The following is a 7,525-nucleotide window of genomic DNA, read 5'->3' as shown; positions in this document are numbered from 1 at the left end:
GGGACCTGAACCTGTTCAGCCTCCAGAAGAGAAGGCTGAAGGGGGATCTAGTGGCCTGTTACAAACTAGTCAGGGGGAATCAGCAGGCACTGGGGGAGTCCCTGTTCCCCCGAGCACTGCCAGGAGTGACCAGGAATAACGGTCACAAGCTGGCAGGGGGTATATTTAAGCTAGAAATCAGGAGGCGCTACTTCATGGTCAGGGCGGCTAGGATCTGGAACCAACTTCCAAGAGAAGTGGTGCTGGCTCCTACCCTGGAGGTCTTTAAGAGGAGGCTAGAGGTACACCTTGCTGGGGTCGTTTGACCCCAGTACTCTTTCCTGCCATGGCAGGGGGCCAGACTAGATGATCTACTCAGGTCCCTTCCGACCCTAGAAACTATGAAAACCCCTAAGTGGTCACTGTTCTCTTGCCTATCCCAGTGAAACTGGAAAGACACATACACACAGACACTCTTGGCATTAGCTAGCATACCACATGCTGGCTACAGTCCATGCTATGGCAGACAAGAGGATCTCTGCTTAAGCAGTTGGCAGGGTGGGGAGGCAGAGAAGATAGGAGCACGGGGAAGCCAGCAGCCCCTGCTGTGGCTGCGAGTGTATGCCAAGCTCCAGCCAGGGAGCAGCAGGGGGGAGAGGGTGGCAGCCCTGCTGTGGAGCAGAGAGCCCTGCCCAGCCCAGAGATCATGCCAGGATGCTGGGGAACTCTGATTTAACTTAAACCAGCAAGGGGTCTGGGACAGACATTGCAAAAACCAGTTGATCCAAATCAGTTAAGTCTGATAATACATTCAACCAGGTTTATCTCAAACTGGTTTCAGCCATTTTCAAACTGGTTTGTGTACACTGAACATATGTTCTGTTACACGTTAAAACTAGTTTCTGATCACTTAAACCCATTTATGTGTAATGTCTGTCCCTTGCCTTAGGATCTGGGAAAGAGCCCTAGTGAACCAAGGAACTCATGCCAGACAGAGAGGGGAAAGACTGTGACGCTGAGGAAGTAGCATAAACCCAGAGTCACCCTCCTCTTGGGGTATGGGAAAAGGCCCCAGGCTGGGAGTTAACCTCTTGTGGACTATGTTCATGCTTGTTTATTAGTTACTAATTTATGTTACTGGTGTTTCTTGTGAGGCAAGCATACCTAGGAAACAAAGACTGTGCTGAGCTTTTAAAGACTGTGCACTGAGCAATCAGCAACCCACTACAGGCACATACTCCCTTCATGAGTTTTTCTTGTGGCACTGCTATTTAAAATCCAATTGCCTGAACTGATGCAAGCTAATGGAGCGGAAAAGGAAAATTAGCCCTTCCTTGTAAATTTGGTTTCAGTTATAATTAGATCCACCAGACTGTAACCTTTGTTCATTTCACAACTTTTTTTTTTCTCCACAAGCCAAAGCCATACATAGTTTCTTCCACTTGAACTTTCTTGGGGATGCTTTTCTTGATTGTATTTTGAGTATTGTAATATTTTACTTAAATCGTATATGAACTAGAGCAAAACAATAAAATTCACCGACACAAAAAGGAGACTGTAAGCCAAGTGCCTGAGCTCCTACCCAAGTTCATTTCCAGACAGAATTAACAGAAACTACCTACAGGTAGGTTTTCATTTCACTTTTGGAGTTTCTGTGTAATTCACTAAGATCTTGGAATTTTCTTTCTTGTCAGATTCCTTTGGGGTCATTTCCTGTAATAACTTTATTCAAATAAATTAACCTATATGATGAGATAATATATACAGTTATTTCCACCCCAAAAAGGAACCATCATTACTAAGAGTAATTTACATTCAGTGCTATCCTCTTAGTAAACAGACAATAATATCATGCTGATTAGTCTCCAGATCATTTCCTAAAATAGAAAAGGTAAAATCAAAGACAGTGTTAATGGAAACTTCATAAGGATCCTTAGTCTGGTAGAAGTATAATTTGAGACTTCTGTCTGATGATGAAAAGATATATTAGGCTTATGATTCGTTGATGAAGAAAAGTGCGAATAAGCACAGGCAAATCATTACTTATGGATGTTAAAGGAATCACAGTAAATGTAGGATTCTAAATACCTTTCACCTTATGGGAAACTGAGACTAAACTGCATTAGTCTGAAAACAGACTAATCATTTTTAAATATCCTTAAAACTCGATACGCCTCACCTATAAATAAACCTTTCATTTGAAAAAAAAAGCTTTTTCTAATCAATAAATTGTGCCAGTTACAAGATTTTAAAACTCAAAATTGCAGATAAACATTCTGTGTTCAGAAAAAAGCTTTCTCTGCTAAGAAGGGATTAAAGGCCACATAGTATGTACAGATGTTCAGCGAGTCATAGTCATGGAGTCATCCAGAAGTAAGGCTGGAAAGGACCTCCAGCAATCATCTAGACCAAATCCCTGCCTGAGGCAGAATCATCCCTATCAAAACCATCCCATACAAGCTTAATCTAAACTACGTAAAACTACTCCCAACCCTGACACTACACTGACCTAACACCCTAACCTGCCACAGGTAAAGTAGGGGAACCACAGCAGCCAATGTCCTGCTTCTATAAAATGTTGTCTGTATAAGCAAAGAGGCCCCCCCACTACAGAGGAAGACAAACCTCCACAGTCTGTACTAATATGACCGCAGGGTAAAATTAATTCCCTTAAGATCAATTAATGGATCATACCCTCTTTTTACTTCAAAGAACTTACCCTATACCTCTGTTAAAGTATCAAGCACCATCGATTATATGTTGATGGAGTCCTTTAAGTGGGGGGATAGAATTGATTTTGAGATACCATTTCATTTAGAAAGCAATCACCTCCCCTCAGTCCTCAACCTTAAAAAAGAGCCTGATACCCTTCCAGTCCTTAATAGCAATAGAAGTGCACCTATATCTGTAACAAAACATTGAAATGGGACACCCACCTACCTGAAAAGCTGACTGATAAACTCCATGCAGATGATTTCAGTGCCTTAAGAAGTTCAGTAATAGTCACTCAAATACCAGAGGAGATTTTAAAGCACTGCCAGCAAATTAAAGATCTTCACCATCCACTCCCCTCAGTACCTCCAACCTCCCATCCTTTATAGACATTTAAAGAATGAGGCACTTCCTGGTTTGATAAAAAATGTGTAAAACAGAAAAGACCATTAAATAGGAAAGCCTGGGAATTAAGGAAAAGTGGGAACACTGGAACAACTTTTTGGAGTGAGAGTCAAACGTTATGGAAAACATATAAACTGCTTCTCCAGAATAAGAAAAAAGAATATCATAACTAGCAATGGGATAAACTGAGGTCCAGCAATCATTGCTAAAGATAGTAAAACCTTCTGGCTACTTGTATCAGAGAGAACAGCTACTTTTAATTATAATGTTGAAAATAATATAACCGCAGATAGTTGGGTAAAATATTTTTTCCGATCAGTTTACTTCTTCTATGGAACAAATAAATAGTAATCTAGGGGGTAATAACCTTCCCCACCACCACTGAAACAATTAAGTATTGGGTAACAAAGGATCAAATAGCATATCTCCTCAAAGCACAACAGAAGAGTAAAGCTCCATGCCCAGACAGAATACTGGTGGATAACATCAAATGGTGGACTCCAATCGTGGAAAAATGGTATAAGTCTATAACTGAGTTGGGCCAAATTCCAGATTGCTGGAAAGGGAGTTTTATTGTACCGATTTGCAAGAAAGTTTTGAAAGATAAGCCAGAATCTTATTGCCCTATAAGTTTGATAGATGGGCCCAAGTTAGGCGGGGCTTGAAGGGTGAACTTACACAAAAAATTCACATACAAAAAGGGGTTAGACAAGGATGTATTTTGGCCCCTTTTTATTTAATCTTTACATGAATAATATTGGAAATATGCAGGATGATCATTTTTATCCCCCAAAATTATTAGCAACCCTGATTCCTATTTTAATGTATGCAGATGACACTGCTATACTGTCAAGAATTCTTATGGGATTACAGAGAGTAATTACAACTTTTGAGCATCTTTGTGGACAAAATAACTTAAAGATAAATTATGATAAATCCAAAATAATGTATTGGGAAAGCCGGGTGATGAAATAGCCATGAAATATGGAGGGAACCAAACTAAGTTGCCAAAACCTATAGCTATTTGGGTGTCTTATTCACAGCTTCTCCATCATGGAAACATCATATTCAGTTAGTTAAAATTAAGGCAGCCCAATTGGCTGTGGCTATAAAGTAATTTTATGAAATCACAACAGGGCAGTCAGTCCAAGTTCCTATATCAGCATACAAAGCCAAAGTTACCTCTTAGATCTTATATGGCGCTGAAGTATGGGGTTATGCTGCTAGTAATGATGCAGACATACGTCAGAACAAGTTTCTTAGGGCTCTTCTGCCTCTTCCTCCCTCAACTCCTGCAACTTCTCTGAGATTAGAGACAGAAATGGATTCTATTTTAACTAATATTATTATTAGAATAGAAGGATTATGGTTTAAAATCCTGCCCCTTTTACCAGCTCATCTGCTTAAATTATGCTATATAGAAGATATTAATAATCCCCCTTCTCTCCAATCACACTGGTTATCTTTTCTTTCCCGCACTTTTGCACTTTCTGGGATGGGATACTATCTCAAAGAAAATGAAAGATCTTTCTCCCCCATAGAAAAGTTGTGGGTTTTCCAGAGGATAGAAGATATTGCCAGGCAGAATGATTTTGCAGTGGTTCAGGCTACTTGCATTTCCCCTTTATATACTCTTTGGACATTAGATTTGGGGGGAGAAAGGTATCTACAGGTGGATCTCAATAATAAATGGTGATCCTCTTTGACTAGACTCAGGACCAAACAGATGCCCACAGCTGTTCTGGCTGGATGTCAGTTTTCCATCCCAAGAGCTAAAAGATGTTGCCCAGTCTGTCTGGGAGTTGTAGAAAATACTATCCACTATGTATTAGAATGTTCTTTATATAACAACATAAGTAGAACCTATTTATTTCTGTACTTGCAGAAATTGATACACTTCTCCAACAGACAGAAATTAATCTGGCTTTTACAGCAAAAAAATCCAAATGTAATAAATTGTCTTGGAGGGGCTAGACCCCCTAGCCAGAAACCTCCAGCTTTGCTTCTAGCCAAAAAAATCAACACAGTCCAGTTAAAGTGCCCAGCCATAGCTGTAACCAACACCCAATGCTCCCTGGGAGGCTTAAAACACCATGACACATACAGTAGAAAAAAAAGGAGTGGGGAGGGGGGGCAACCAGTAAAGCCCAGAAGCATGGGAAATACCCATGGTGCACCTAGATCCCCAACCAGTGGCTGTCCAACCTCTTCTTGAACACCTCCAGTTCAAGAGAGTCTACAGCTTTTCTAGGCCATCTATTCCACTGCCTCAGAACTCTAAAAGTGAAGAATATTTGGTTTTTTCCAGATATCCAATCTAAATGTACTTTGCTGCAACTTTAAGCCATTTGTCCACATCCTCCTCTCTGCAGAAAAAAGAAAAGGTGCCTTTATTCTTCTTTATGGCAGCCCTTCAAGTATCTGAAGACTGCTATTGTGTCCCCTCTTAAGTACCTCTTCCACAAGCTGAACATGCCTATCTCCTTCAGCCTCTCCTCATATGACATGCTTTCCAAAGGATATATTCCTTTGTTCATCTTTGCTTACACATTTTTTTTTCAAACATGTAGCCCAGAACTACACACAGTACTCCAGATGAGGCCTAACTAGTGCTGAGTAGAGGCACTACCACCTCCTGTGTCTTTCACCTAATGCTTTTATTGATGCAGTTCAAAACCACATTTGCTTTTCATGTGGCTGCATTACACAGCAGACTCATTTTGAGTCTGTGGTCTACCAAGACTCCTAAGGCCTTTTCCATAGAGCTGCCATCCAGCCAGGTGTCCCCCATTTTGTATTTGTATAGCATTTGCCTGAATTGAACTTCATCCTGGTAGCTCCAGCCCAAATTTACAATCCATCAAGATCCTTCTGAATTGCGCTCACATCCTCACACATGTCCACAATCATTCCCAGTTTTGGTTCATCTGCAAACATGCTCAAGAAGCTTCTTATGCCAACATCTAAATCATTAATAAACATTTTGAACATCACTGGGTTGAGGACAGATCTTTGTGGGACTCCAGTCAAAACCTCCCGCCATTCTGACATGGACCTGTTAATTATTACCCCTTGCTTGTAACTATTGAGCCAGTTAGGGGGAGGTCAGATCAAGTTAAAAATGATCTAAGACAAGTTAGGAAGGGGGTGGGGAACCAATGAGGTGGAGATTGGGAGGATCGGGAGGCCGCAAAGTCCATAGGAGGAATTGAAGGAAGCAAGCAGGATCTGAGAGGGATCAGGAGGAAGTGGAACCTGGAAGGGAGTTAGAAGGACTGGGGAAGGGTTGAGGGGCGGGGGGCAAGTGGGGAGATTTATTCATGGAGACCAGGAGGGTTTCACAGGATCAGGGGGTAAGCAGAGTTTGTGGGGAGGGGGCTTAGAAAGACTGGGAGGCCAAGCAGGGTCCATGGGGAAGGGATGGTTGGTGGGGTCCAGGAGGATTTGGTGGGGACAGGGGAGCTGGCAGGGCCTAGTGGGGGGAAGGGAGGCCTCTTCTCTCCCCACTGGGACCAGGGGCTATTTTTAGACCCTGACTCCCCCCATTCTCAGAAAAACACCCCCTCCAGAAAACCTACCCCTCAAATCCTATCAGCCTCTGTCCCCACCCTCATTGCTTCAATTGGCTTCCCGCACTAAGAGCAGCTGGCAGGATGGGAGTCAGGGAGGGAACTGGTGATCTCTAGGGGGGTTGGCTGGTCCACAGGAGCAGGGGGGTTATCCCCCTAGCAGTGGGACAAGGAGTCAGGAGACTAAAAATAGCCCAGTGCTGGGATTGGGGTGGGTAGGAAAAGTGCAACCCCAAAGCCAGGGCCAGTGGCTGGGTTTTCCCAGCCCTGGGGCAGCACTTGGAACTGCACAGAAGTTCAGTTAGATTAGTCTTGCCTAACCCAGCTTTGGAGATACGGTTAACTTCAATCAAGTTGGCCATTTTTAGACCAATCTAAACTTTCTGAACTTCTGTAATGTTTGCATTTAGATCCCAAGTCAGGTGAATCCAAGTGTAATGTCTGCATATGGGTAAACCAAATTAGATTGGGTGGCCATTTTTAAGGCAATCTAACCTCCCCAAACGTCTGTACTTAGCCATAGAGGTTAACAGTCAGACTGCCCACTTAGATTCTTGCTCTATGGATAACAAGTTAAGACAATCATAGCCTAATAACGTTGTATTATTTAGTAATGCTGCTGAAGACCAGTTACATAAGCTATTTAATGTGCATTCAGAAATAATTTATAATATCTAAAAGATAAGGGTTTTCTGAATCAGATTAAGTACAACACCACTCTTTCAAGTCAAGTCGTAAGAAAACTTCATTTTATTTTAATCACTGTTTACTATTCAATTGAACTTTTTAACATAAATACTTTACTATAGATATATCTTCTGCATACTTCAAACAAATAGGTCAAGGGACTCATACTAAAG

This window comes from Crocodylus porosus, unplaced genomic scaffold, assembly GCF_001723895.1.
Source record: "Crocodylus porosus isolate Cpor-Errol unplaced genomic scaffold, CroPor_comp1, whole genome shotgun sequence".
NCBI classification, from domain to species: domain Eukaryota; kingdom Metazoa; phylum Chordata; order Crocodylia; family Crocodylidae; genus Crocodylus; species Crocodylus porosus.
This window is presented reverse-complemented; position numbering follows the sequence as displayed.